This window comes from Macrotis lagotis, chromosome 5, assembly GCF_037893015.1.
Source record: "Macrotis lagotis isolate mMagLag1 chromosome 5, bilby.v1.9.chrom.fasta, whole genome shotgun sequence".
Classification (NCBI taxonomy): domain Eukaryota; kingdom Metazoa; phylum Chordata; class Mammalia; order Peramelemorphia; family Peramelidae; genus Macrotis; species Macrotis lagotis.
The window spans coordinates 246739684-246754664 of NC_133662.1; positions in this window are offsets into that span (position 1 = coordinate 246739684).

A 14981-nucleotide genomic window follows, 5' to 3' on the forward strand; every position below is an offset into this window, starting at 1 on the left:
TGGCGCCGGGAGCGGCCGGGCGTGATGGGGGCGGGGCGGGGCGGGGCGGCGCCCCGGGGCCTGCTCCCGCCCGCCCGGCCCGGCCCGGCCTTCCCATTGGCCCAGCGCCCGGCAGGCCGTCCCGCTGATTGGCGGAGAGCCCCGCGGGGCGCGAGTGGCTGCCAGCCTTCCCCGCCGGGCTCCGATTGGCTCCTTCTCCCGCCCCTCCGCGTGAGGACGTCCGGGGCTCCACGGCGCCGGGGGGCGCGGAGGCGGGGCCTGCCGTAACCATGGCACCGGGGCGGCAGCCCCTCCGGCCTCGGGGCCTTGGCCTTGACCCCCGCTGGGATCCGCCCGCTCGGGGCCCCGACGGTCCCTCCCAGCTCCGCCCCTGCAGCGCCGCGGCGCCCCGGTGCCCGCCCCTCCCCGGCTCCTCCTCGGCCGGGCCGGGCCGGGCCCCCCGGGGCCTGGGGAAGAGCCCCGGGGGCGCGTCCCCCCAGAGGAGCCGGGCCAGGGGCCGCCGCGCCCCGCACGCACGGCTCCGGCCGGGGCCGCCCCTTCTCACGCCTCTTCTCCTCCTGGCAGGGCGGTGAAGTGACTTGTCCAAGGTCACACCGCTAAGTCGCGCCTCTAACCCTTCCCAGGCTTTTCCGAAGCGAGCACATTGGTGACTTCTAACAGCACGGCAACATTTCTAGTGATTTTGCTTTCCATTATGTCATGACCTTGCTATATCACCCCCTCCCCACGGGCTCCTACTTTATTTCTAGTTCTTTATTACCCTAAAAATGCCGTTACAGTGACCAAAGACACCCGGAGGACCTGGTATGGAAAATGGCATCCACATCCAGAAGAAAAACCGCCTACGAGTCTGACTACCTAACCAAAACATGTATTAATTTTTAAAAATTCTTTTATGTCTTTTTTCTCGTGGTTCCCTCTCCCTACGCGAGCTCTAATTCCTCCTTCACAACATGTCTAATATGGAAATATGTTGAACAATTGTATATAGACAACTTTTCCCAGATCCTTTGCTGCCATGGGGCCTGGGGAGGGGAGGGAGAGTGGAAGAAAAATGTGGAACCCATAAACTTGCAAATGGACAAATGTTGGAAACTACTTTTGCATGTAACTGAAAAAATAAAGAGAAAAAAATGCTATTATAAACACATTGGCATTTATGGTGTTTTATTTTCAGAAACTATCCTCTTCATCATTCTTTATATCACTACAGTATTCCAGAATGTTAGAGATTTAAGTAAGGTATTTACAAAATGTCCCTATGAACAGAGAATGCAGATGAAGGCTATCTATGGACTGGAGGGAGAAAGGTGAAAGTCTTTGTAGATCCTATACACTTCTATAGGGTCCCCTTCAGCTGTGAGTTCTTTATGTCCCAAGACACTTATTTTGGGGTTTTTTTTGCTTTTTTTTTATTAAAGATTTTATTTATTTTGAGTTTTACAATTTTTCCTCTAATCTTACTTCCCCCCCACACACACACACACAGAAAGCAATTTGTCAGTCTTTACATTGTTTCCCTGTTGTAAATTGTTTGGTTTTTTTGCTTTTGAAAAGCAGTGGGGTTAAGTGACTTGCCCAAGGTCACAGAGCTAAGTAAGCATTAAGTGTCTGAGGTTGCATTTGAACTCAGGTCCTCCTAACTCCAGAGCTGGTACTCTATCCACTGTGCCACCTAGCTGCCCTCAGTCCCATAATATTTAAAGAGTAATGGGGCATCTCAATCCACAAATCTTGAGGCTCACTGATATTTCTATTTTATCACACTAAGTTAAAAGACACATTGGTTTAAATCAAAAGGCATCCAATAAAAATAGGGGGAAATGACTAAGAAGCAAGGAAATTGCTTGACCCAAATATAAAGGAGCATACTCTACTACTCTTATGCTGATGAGATTAGAAATATGTATAATAAGGAAATTTGTAGCCAGAAACACATATGGAAGAGAGAACAAACATAATGATCATTCATAGCTAGGACAACAAATGCTCTTCAAACTGCATCCTAGCTGGAATGTTTTTTTCTGTTTCTGAACCTGATTGTTGCTTTCTCGGTGTTGCTGATGTCATCTACTGGGCTGTTTTTTCTGTTGTCCTCTGAATTGCTAGTGTTATCTGCTGAACTATTTTAAAATTTTTATTTTTATTGCTATCTTTTGTTTCTTCACACCTTAATTTCTAAAAACATCACCCATGTCCTTACCAATGAACTCTATTTTTTAAAAGATTTTATTTTGAGTTTTACGATTTTCCCCCCAATCTTACTGTCCTCCCCACACCCCCCACAGAAGGCAATTTGTCAGTCTTTACATTGTTTCCATGGTATACACTGATCCAAATTGAACGTGATGAGAGAGAAATCATATCCTTAAAGAAGAAACATAAAGTATAAGAAAGAGATAGCAAGACCAGACATAAGATACCAGTTTTTCCCCCCCTAAATTAAAGGTAATAGTCTTTGGTCTTTGTTCAAACTCTACAATTCTTTCTCTAGATACAGATGGTATTCTCCATCACAAATACCCTCAAATTGTTCCTGATTGTTGCCTTGATGGTGGGCAAGTCCATCAAGGTTGATCATCACCCCCATGTTGCTTTTAGGGTGTACAGTGTTTTTCTGGTTCTGCTCATCTCACTCAGCATCAGTTCTTGCAAATCCCTCCAGGCTTCCCTGAATTCCCATCCCTCCTGGTTTCTAGTAGAACAATAGTGTTCCATGACATATATACCACAGTTTGATAAGCCATTCCCCAAATGAAGGACATTTACTTGATTTCCAATTCTTTGCCACCACAAACAAGGCTGCTATGAATATTCAATGAATTCTATTTTTAGGAAAGATTTTAAAAAGAGATGGAGAAGGAATTTCCTGAGGGGTAAATTTTCTTTGCTGGGCTGCCATCTTCTGGCTCTGTTGGATTACAGCTACTACACAGTGTCTTCTCCATAGGGGAGTAGTCCACCCTTTTGGTGCATCAGACCCACGGCATCACAAATATTTCAGTTCTTTGGTGAGTCAGACCCAAAGCTAGCACTCAGTCAATCAGTAAAATGCCCTTAGGCCAAAGTCTAGCTTTTGAGCTACATCATTTCCTTCTAGATGCTACTGCCTCAAATATGCTTGCTATTTCAATTGAGGTGAGAAAATTCCTTTCAGCCCTTTCATTTCTTTCAGCCAACTAACATTGGATCCATGCAAATATCTTAGAACTTCATTCAGCAGACTATTGGAGCAGGGTGGATCAAGTGACTTTTGCCCTATACAGAACCAAAATGGCTGCTCTCCACATTAGATATAGATATGTAGATAGATATAGAGATAGAGATAAAGATAGATGATATAGATGTAGGTATAGCTATATAATGCATGTATGCACACACACAATTCATATATATAAACACACATACATACATAAATGGATATACACAAGGTATCCCAAAAGTTTTAATCTATTAAAGATCAAAACTATAGTAAGGATTTTGGGACAACTTATATGTATATATAAGATTTTTGTAAGTATTATATCAATTTTTTAAAGTAGCTAAAAACTTATTTACAGGACTTAGACACAATTCCAATTGGGATGAATGAGTACTGGTATTTAAGAAGGTTGTGAAATTCAGAGTCCAAATTATTAGTGGAGTCACCAATCAACATAATGATTTCCCAAAGGATAATGTAGGAGATAGAATGGAAAGGAAATTCTCTCTCTTTTTTTTTTAAGGTTTTTGCAAGGGAAATGGGGTTAAGTGGCTTGCCCAAGGCCACACAGCTAGGTCATTATTAAGTGTCTGAGGTTGGATTTAAACTCAGGTCCTCCTGACTTCAGGGCCGGTGCTCTATCTGCTGCGCCACCTAGCCGCCCCAGAAAGGAAATTCTAAGACAAGTTTATTGCTTTATCAAAAATGAGGATGGGGGCAGCTTAGGTAGCACAGTGGATAGAGTACCAGCACTGTAGTCAGGAGGACCTGAGTTCAATTCCAGCCTCAGACACTTAATAATGACCTAGCTGTGTGGCCTTGAGCAAGCCACTTAACCCCATTGCCTTGCAAAAACCTAAAAAAATAAAAACTGAGGATGGTAGGGGTATATTCAGGAGCTTAATAGATAGTGGCAAGAATTGGGAGACAGCAGCATAACTGAGTGGGATGGACCAACCAAAAAAAAGAGGTTGCTGAGTGATTGGAGTCTAAATTCAACTATGGGGAAAAGGATCCCTATGAGTCTGGTAATATGAGAGAGAGGTCTAACCATTAGGATGGGTATTGATGGATTTGTCATCCCCAGAAGAAAGTCAGATTTCAGTCATTTCTAAAAGGTAGGAGTATAAGAGATCAAGGATGAAGGGCATACATTTATTTTCAAAAAAGCAAGAAAAGGAACAGGAGTTTTATTATATTTTTATATCATGATCCCCTTTGCAGACCCATTCACAGAATATTTATAAGTGCATAAAATAAAATACTCAGATTTTAAAGGAATTCAGTAATATAGCAATACAGTTATCAAAAATTAAAAAATAAAGTTTTGTAGACCTCAGATTAAGAACCTCTAATATGGTGGAAAGAGAGCTAGATTGAGATACAAGAGTGATCTATATTCAATTCCTCTACTGACATCTATTTGCAGTGGGACCACACGTAAGACATTTTAACTTCTGAATCTCAGTTTCTTCATCTGCAAGAATCCCAGCCACTTCCCAGGATGACTCTCAGTCTCAAACAGGGCAATGCCATACATATTTGAAGACCTGAAAATGTCAAGAACAAGTCATCTGTCTGACCCATAGAACAAAGACTCAGAAGGTCACAGAACAAGTGGCCAAGACTATGAAGTGTGAGGGAGAAGGGCTGATGGATTTATCACTGTTTTCCTCTATTTCTTATCTAGATCACAAGGGGAGCAGCAAGGCTACCCCAACTGGGGTACCTACGCCAACCCACTTAGGGTCATGGGGGGAGCAGTGGAAAGGCCTCTGAACTGGGGGTCACAGAATCTGAACCTGAACTCAGGTTCTACTGCCTACTACCAGGATTATCCTGGATAGGTCACTTCTACCTCTTTGGGCATCCGTTTCCTCATCTATAAAATGAGGAGAATAAGTGGTTAGACCAAATGACCCTTGAGGTCTTCCCCCTCTGTATCTATGAATCTATAATGAGAAATGACTAGGCAGCTTCTATTGGAGAGTTGCCCTGTCCTGGGGAGTTTGGGAGGTTGCCAGGAAGGGAAAGGGGACTGGCGAAGAGCAAAGTCAAAGTCACATAGAAGCCAGGAAGTGGAAACTGGAGGCAAGAATCTCAGCTCCCTGATACCTTGTGGTGGGGGGAGTGGATCTCTGAGGGGTTAGGGGCAGGAAGATAGCTCAGAGTGGGTCAGATTCAATGTCAACCTAGAGCTTGGACAGGTTACAATGGATGGATCTTCTTTGCTTACAGGAACTGGGGGTCCCACCATGGTTCATCCTATGCAAGAGGGATTCTTAATCTGGGATCTATGAGCCTGCTATATGTGGGTATGCATATGTGTGTGTTTAGGTAATCAAATATAAAGTTAAAATTGAATATAAAAGATATTAAATAAATAGATAATACACAATAAGATGATATAATAAACAAAATATAAAATCTAGTAAATATGTACTAATACACAATATTAACATATAATTTGATAACTACATTTCAGTAGAATTGGTTCTCTCTGTAATTCTGTATTTAACTGGGTGCATTTAAAAACATTCTTCTGAGAAGGAGTCCTTAGCCTTCATCAGACTACCAAAGGGCCCCATGATACAAAGAAAGGTGAAGAAGTCTTGGCTCAGGGGCAGCTAGGTGACACAGTGGATAGAGAACCAGCCCTGGAGTCAGGAGGACCTGAGTTCAAATCGATCTTAGACACTTAATAATTACCTAGCTGGGTGGCCTTGGGCAAATCACTTAACTCCATTTGCCTTGCAAAACAACCTAAAAAAAAAAAAAAGAAGCCTTGGCTCAAACAACTGTATGTGAACAAAAGAATTCATCCTTCCTTCCCCTAGGGAAGAATTCCCTCTTGCTTATGTCCCTAAGCTTAGAGTGCAAATAGACCCAGGAATAAGAAAACCGACACAGAACAAATCAATTAAAACCAGTTGGTATTTAACAAGAGTCCAGCAAAAAGCAGCAGCTGTGTAGGACCATGCTAAGTTCTGGGGAAACAAAGACAAAGATCAGATTGCTCCTGCCCTTAAGGAGTTACAAGCAACTTAGAGGAGTTGATTTTCTAAGCAGATTGCTGAACACACGTAAAGACAGATAAATAATCCTTGCGTGGAATACTACTGCCTAGGTCATAATATATTATTGGAAAGAAACTCCCAGGGCATGTGGTCCAACATTTTCATTTTACAGTTGAGAAAATTGAGATTCAGAGAATTTAAGTGTCTTACACAGGGTCACACAGCTAGGAAGTATTAGAGGGAGGATTTGAACCCAGGTCTTCTTATCTTCAGAGACAGCACCTTGTCCACCATACCAGCTGGACAGATGGGAAAGGGGAAGGGAGCCTCTCTTGTTCTAAGATGAGTCTGGGGATAACAGCAATAATAACTATTATTATTATTATTATATTTACAATATAATGTTTATAATATAATAATAATTATTATTATAGTTATCATTATTGTTATCCCCAAACTCATTATAATTCTAGGAAGATGAGAGTAGCATGCTTTCCAGACTTCTAAGGCTCTTGATTTCATCAGTGTAGATCTCTTTGCAAAAATTCCAATCATAATCCCAGTTTTTTTCCTTGCAGAGCAATGTAGTTAAGTGGCTTGCCCAAGGCCACCCAGCTAGGTAATTATTAAATGTCTGAGGCCGGATTTGAACTCAGGGACTCCTGACTTCAGGACCAGCGCTCTATCCACTATGCCACCTAGCCACCCCATAATCCCAATTTGACAAACATGAATCACTATAACTGAATCAATTCATCATCTTGGCCAACTCCTCAATAACCAATCTCTTTGAATTTAACTCGGTTTGGACACAATCAAACCAGTCAATTACTATCACTTTCCACCCTCCTTTACCCCTGCAAACACAGGCACTTTCCAATTTGGTCTAGGACCTGTCAAATGTTGTGCTCTGAGAGCCTTCAAGGGCCCAGGGAAACTCTACACAACAGCATTTTAACTGGTCCAGAATCCTAGGTTTTAAGGAATTCTGGGCTGGATGTCACAGCATTTGAAGTGTGATGTAATGGGGAAAGAAAAGTGGCTCTGGAGCCAGAGGACTTGGGCTTAAAACTCACCTGGGGGATCCTGGGCATCCTTTCCCTAGGCTTCAGTTCCCTTCTCTGTAAAAGGAGGAAGTTGCACTAGGTGATATCCAAGGTCCCTTGCAGTTCTATGATTATATATATATATATATATATATATATATATGTGTGTGTGTGTGTGTGTGTGTGAATATATAATATATATAATATATATAATATAGAATTATGTATAGAATATAATATAATAATAAAATATAGAATATAATATATAATAATAGTGGCAATCATTTATCTAACACTCTAAGGTTTATATTGGCAGTTAGGTGGCATCATAGTGCATGTACTGCCAGTCGGGAGGATCGGAGTTCAAATTCAATCCCAGACACTTAGTAATTAGGTAACCCTGAGCAAGTCACTCCACCCTGTTTACTTCAGTTTTCCTCATCCATAAAATGAATTAGAGAAGGAAATGGCAAAGCAAGAAAACCCCAGTGGAGTCACTGAGAGTTGGACACCACTGAAAAATGACTCACCGATCACAATAAAAACAAAATTTGCAAAGCACTTTACACATGTTCATTCATTTGAACACCATAATGATGTTGGGAGGCCAAGTGTTATCATCCCCATTTGAAGCATCGAGGAAGATGCTTAATAATAATGATAATACTATAAATGACAAGAGAATAATAAAAACAATGAAAACATGGATCTAGCCCGACACTTTCATTTTGCAGATGAGAAAACTGAAGAGCAAAAAAGATAACTAATGGACCCAAGGTCATCCAGGAGGAATCTAAGCCTGATACTTCTGAATCTGGGGCCATTGATCCATCTTGATTATACCACACTTCCTGTCTTGAAGCCACCCACCCCAAGACTCCTTAGAACATGGGCCCATGGATCAAATGAAATAATGATTTTAAAGCACTGATCACAATGCTTCACATACAGCTGGCATGATAAAAATGCTGGCTGTCCTCCTCCTCATCATCATCATCATTGCTGTTGTCATTTTTCTATTTAGAGCTGGAATAGAACTCAGAGACCATCTAGTCCAACCTCCTTATTTTACATTTATGAAGACACTAAAGTTCAGGGAAAGGAAGTGACCCACTACCTTCCTAACTCAATAGAAGGTTATTTCTCTTCACATAGGATGAGGAGACATTAGGGGGAAAAAGAGGAGGAAGATGAATGAATCAATGAATCAATGAATTAAAAGGCATTTATTAAACACCATGTGCAAAGCATTGTGCTAAGTGCTAAGAATATAAATAGAAAAGTAAAGACCAGGTCAAAAAGGGGCAAATGACTTTTCCAAGATCATTCAGGTAGGGTTGTTTTTTGGGTAGAACTGTGATCTGAACCCAGGACCTTGGACTTCATCCAGTGTTCTTTTCCCTATTCCACAGAGTCAAGGAGAATAGCATAAATGAAGCTGTCAAAAAAGGGATGGAAAAATGCAAAGCATGTTTTGGCATCGAGAGATAAGTCTTAAAAGGTAGGATGGAGGACAGATTGTAGAAGATCTTGGGTGCAGCTAGGTGGCATTGGGGCGGCTAGGTGGTGAGGGGCGGCTAGGTGGCGCAGTGGATAGAGCACCGGCCCTGGAGTCGGGAGGACCTGAGTTCAAATCCAACCTCAGACACTTAAAAATTACCTAGCTGTGTGGCCTTGGGCAAGCCACTTAACCCCATTTGCCTTGCAAAAACCTAAAAACAAAAAAAAATCTTGAAGCCATGCTAAGAAACTTGACCTTTATTTCTGGGTAATGGGGAGCCTACATAAGGACTTTTTTTTTCCTTTTTTTTTAGGTTTTTGCAAGGCAAATGGGGTTAAGTGGCTTGCCCAAGGCCACACAGCTAGGTAATTTTTAAGTGTCTGAGGCCGGATTTGAACTCAGGTACTCCCGACTCCAAGGCCGGTGCTTTATCCATTGTACCACCTAGCCACCCCCACATAAGGACTTTTAAGCAAGAAAGTGACATAGTTGGAGCTGAATTTTTGGAAAATTAGGTTAGTAGTCAGGGCAGCTAGGTAGTGTAGTGGAAAGAGTGTTGGCACTGGAATCAAAAGGACCTGAATTCAAATATGACCTCAGCCACTAGCTGTTCAACCCTGGGCAAGTCACTTACCACAATTTACCTCTACATAAAATGAGCTAGAATAGGAAATAATAAACCACTCCAGTAATTTTGCTAAAAAAAAAACCAAACAAACCCAAATGGGGTCATAGAGAATTGGACACAGCTGGAACAACTCAGCAACAACAAAGTTAGCCACTGGGTGAAGAATACATGGGAGGAGAAGAAAATGCAAGTGTAGAGATCAGTTAGGAGGCCATTACAGTAGTTTATCCATGTCAAGCTGAGGACCTGGAATGGGATGCTGTTAGTAGGGATGGCTGTGAGAAGTCACAGAATATTTTTTGTATCTTCAATGCTTAGCACTGGCACGTAGTAGGCATTTAACAAAAGTTTTTTGAATAAATGTATGAATGAGCTAGAAGGAATCTCTAGTCTAACCTAGTTCACATAAAGTAGATTGGAGCCATGTTTTATATAACCAAGAATTCCTCTACTGCTTGGTGAGTACTCTAAAGATAGGGCCAACTATGTACAGCAAGTTACCTAAAATAAAACACATAATGGAGATTAGCATCCTAGGCATTCAAGGGAAGTCACCACCTTCCACTCCACCATTCTCTTAGGCACATCATTTTCCAGGAAGCAAAACCCTTAAGTGTTGCCCTTCAACAGTGAAGATGGCAGCAGTCTCTAAAACTGCTTCTTTTGGAGGTACTAAATCATATTTATGTGGCGTTTTGAGGTTTATAAAATGTTTTACATACATTATCTCATTCTACCCTTGTGATTTGGTCAGATTAGGCCCATTTCCCTCAGGAGGAGGTATGTAAGTAGAAGCAGCCTAGATTGATTCCTCAGTTTGAATGTAATTAGTTTAACAGTCAAGGTTCTGTAAATAATTGGGGCCCTGGGGTCATTATAGACATGTCAATCACCCATGATTTCTGCCTATTGTTATATTCTAGGCTCTTATCTAAGAATTTATATCACAATCTCTAACTCATGGCTGCCTTTTTCTTTTCTTTCCCAGTATGTTTATTTCACCCATTCACTCATTCATTAAAGGTGAATTTAAACCAATTTAAGATGATTACACAATTTAATTAGGAAATATATAGTAAGATCAGACTGTATGTAACACAGACTGTATAGTCTTCATTTCTCAGATCTGGTTCTTTCCAAAGCAAAACCCCTGTTTAGGTTGGAGTCCATTTTCCTTTTTATTTTTTCATATCAGCCTAACCAATGGCTATATCTAGAAGAAACCACTCTTCCGTAAGAGTCCTTCTGAGTCCCTCTCTTATTTCTTGTGCTACAAATTAAGAGTGTAATGAGGCAAAACTTTCCTAGATACTGATCACCAATAAAGCATTTTAAAACTGAGGCCCCAAACCAAGTTCCTAGAATGGTCTGGCAGCCTTTGCTCCCCCTGATGGCTGCTTCTGTCTCTGTGGCCCAGTGCCAGAATGACTTGTCACTTTGGCAATCTTAAGTGGTCTTTCACTCCATAACAGTGGTTTGGCATTTGCTCAATAAAAATACAGGTTCTCTCTTCCTTTGACCATCTAGAAGGCATCATGTAAATGAAACTTTAGAGAGGGATCGGAGATGAACTGGTACTTTCCTCATTCCAACATTATAATAAACACTTTCACCCAGAAGCTAGAACAGAGGGGGATATTGAGGGCCATCACCAATCTTAAGCCTGGATCCAGATGAATCTGGAAGAGAGCATGAGGCTGATAATTTTGCACAACTCTGCCTTAAGTCCAATTCACTTGCAAGTTAAGACATCACTCTCCTCGTATTATTGGTCCTCTTCAAGAAAGGAAAAAAATACAGAGGAACAAGGGGATTCCACCAGGTGAGTTTAAGCCCAAATTCCTGGTTGCCTTTTCTGCTTTATTTTCTTATTGAGTAGATGATTTGAGGTAGATGAGTTTAGATTCAGAGACACCTTTGTAAGGGCAAGAGGGCCAGAGGTTCTGGGTCTGTTGAATAAAGCTTACTGTCAGGAAAATGAGTTTCTTCATTGTAAATAGCCATCAACAAGAAGAGACCAATCCCCTGGTCTAATTTGCCAGAAGATATGGATTTTCTGAGAGAAAATAGAGCTAAAATGAAATATAAAATACCTAGTCAGTATTCCTGCAAACTGCTTTATGTTCTTACAAGGTTTAACCATCAGCATCCGAGCAGATAGTAACATAGTTATGTTAGGTTACGAAATCCTCTTTTTAAACCATTCTATCAATGCGTGCTGTGTGCTTTTTGTATCTGGCATTTCTTTTGTGTTTGGAAATAAAATGCTGCAGTTGATTCATACTGTGTTTAATACCTTGTTTCTCTCTCTCTTTTTAAATTTTTTGCAAGACAATGGGTTAAATGACTTGTCCAAGGTCACACATCTAAGTATTAAGTGTCTGAGACCATGCAGTATCCACTGTAGCACTTAGCTGCTCCACTTTTTTTACTCTTTTATACTTTTACAACCAACATGGTAAAGTTAGAGAACCCATTTTTTTTTGCCTTAGCTCTTTGTACCCTTTCACAATTAAAAATGGGCATGAATGATTTCTGAATAGAAAAATCAAGACAAAATCATGGTGAGTCATTTTTCTAAACTGGTGCATCTTAGGAAGACAGAGAGAGAGAGAGAGAGAGAGGCCTGAAGACACTGGAATGGGGGCCACAGCAGAGTATTCCAGGACCCAAGGTCAACAAAGGGGCTGAGATGTACCAGGGCAGGAAATACTGAGGAAGATAGGGATTCCTTGAACTAGCACTGAGAGTAAGAAAGGGTACCATTTGGCAACTATTTCAGGGTCATAAATCCAGGACAGAGAGGATAAGTTAGGAAGCTAGCTGAGTACAGACCAGAACAAATTCTAGAAACTAAACTGTGTGCTCTGAGTCCAGGAGCAGAGTGGTGACTCAGTTTCAAACTTTATCACAACATAAAAGCCTAGAATGAAACAAGCATGGCAGGTCACTAAGACTAAAAGGGACCCTGCATTTTGGTCACTCTGAACTTGCAGAACCTTTCAGTAAGCTAACAGTAACTGGGTTTAGAAGCAATCTCCTGAAATGTGACATTACACAAGCCAATAGTCCCAAGGCAGAGATCAAACCAGGAAGGCAGTAAACAGACCTCTCCCTAGATCATACCACTTTGGAGGTATTGAAAACCTGTAGAACCCTAGAGCTGTGAAAACAGTAGTATAAAGCAATAAAAGACAGAAGCTCAGGTCAGACATCCCACCTCCTCTCAGAAGTGAGAGGAACCTAATACCACCATAGAGCCTGAAGTCAAGAAGATGGCTGGAGAATGAGCAAACAAAAGAAGAAGCCAAACATTAAGAGCCACTATCATGACAGTGAAGCTTAAGATGCAAACAATAGAAGAAAATGACTTTAAAAATCTATGAACAAAGCCTCAAAGAAAAAAAATGGAATCATAACCATTCGTCCCCCCAAAATTCAAAGAACTCAGAAAAGATGTTAAAATCAAATAAGAGATTGAGAAAAAAATTAAAAATAAGAATAATTTAAGAAAAACAAGAAGATTATATAAAAAAGTCAATCAACTGGAAAAGGAAATTCAGAATCTTAAGGTGAAAAAAGATGCCAATTGAATCCAAGTTCACAAGAATTTTTAGAAAAGTTCAAGAAAGAATTAAAAAGAAGCTAAAAAATGATTTAAAAAACTAATTAAAAATTGTACAGAAAAGAATGGGAAAAAAAGGAAAAAATTAGCAAAAGATACAAAAAAATTGGAAAAGACAAAATTTTACTAAAGAAAAAAACTCCTTGAATATTAAAATTGACCAAACAGAAGCTAATGATTCCATGAGATATCAAGAAATAAAACAAAATATAAAAACTGAAAAGAAGAAAAATATAAAATACCTCAGAAGAAAAATAATTGATGTAGAAAATAGGTTGAGAAATAATTTAAGAATCATTGAACTTCCTGAAACACATGAACAAGAAAAGAACCTGGATATCATATTTTTTTGAAATTATAAAAGGAAATTATAAAGGAAAACTGCCCAGGTATCTTAGGAACAGAAGAAGAAGGAAAAATTGAAAGAATCCACTGATTTACTGAAAGAAATCCAGGAAAATTTTCAGAAACATTATAGCCTAAATCCAGAGTTTTCAAGTCAAAAAGAAAATACTGAAGGCAGCAAGAAATAAAAAATTCCAGTACTGTGAAACCACAATCAGTCACATGAATTTTAGTAGCTACCACTATAAAGGAGGACTTGGAAAATGATATTCAGAAGGCAAAGGATTTAAGATTACAACAAAAAATAATCTGCCCAGCAAATCTAAGTATAATCCTATGAGGAGAAAATGGATATTTAATGAAATAGTAGACTTGCAAGGATTCTTCTAAAAGACAGAAATGAATAGAAAATTTGACATTTAAACACAGAACTTAAGAGAAGCATAAAAAGGAAAACACAAGGGAAAAATCTTATAAAGAACTAAGCAAGATTAAATTGTTTAATTTCTTATATGGGAAGATGATACCTGTAAACCCCTCAGAATTTTATCATCAAGAAGGATCTTAGAGGAAGTCTCCTTAGAGAGATCTATGTATAGACAAAAATATAAATTTTTTTTTTTGCAAGGCAATGGAGTTAAATGATTTGCCCAAGGTCACACAGCTAAGTAATTATTAAGTGTCTGAGATCAGATTTGAACTCAGGTACTCCTGACTCCAGGGCTGGTACTCTCTCCATTGTGCCACCTAGCTGCCCCTAAAACATAAGTTTTAAATAATTTGTCCTGGGATGCCAGGGTAGGGGTTTAATAAGTAAAAAGTGAGAAAAGAAAGCCTACTCTATCCCTTATTAGAGGCCATGATCCCCCAGAACTAAAAGTGGTCAGTATCACGTACTTAACAGAGCAGAGAGGGTCTCAGGAAAAGAGAATGGAGGTAGTACTTCCATTCCATAGGACCAGAAAGCATTCTTTTAATGTCACACCATCAATAAATTGTTATATAAAATATAAACAAATGAATAAATGAATATATATTCATTTATTCTATATATCAATAGTTTGTGGGACTATGTATCTATTCTTAAAAATTCTTTACTAGGAAATAACCCATGATTACCTTGGGATATGGTACCATGGTTATTATTACCATTTCACAGATGAAGAAACTGACTTTCCCAGTCACACACTGCTAATGAGGGCCAGAACCAGGATTTCAAACTAGGTCTCGCCCAGTCTGTCTTTCCTCTGTTCCACATACCCCAAATGGGTGCCACATGTCATCTTGGGAGGCCATCTGGGAAAAAGATAAAGATGACAGAAGAGGAAGCTAGCTGTTGCCTTCCTCTCTACCTTCCAACCCCTAAAGTCTGTCCAAGACTGTGGGAAAAGAATTCCAGAGGTATATGGAGAGGGTGGAGCAAGGTCACCAACAATATGTTTCCAATCATGGTTTTGCTTTTTCCAGCTTTTCTTTTATGTCATTCATTTCCGTTAGGTATGGAATTTCCCACTTGGTTCTGTTTATATGTTGGCCAGAAATCTGGAGTCTGCCAGCTAGGGTATGAGAGGCTGTTGAATGATTTGGAGGAAGAGTTTGGGGAAAAGGATCTGGGAG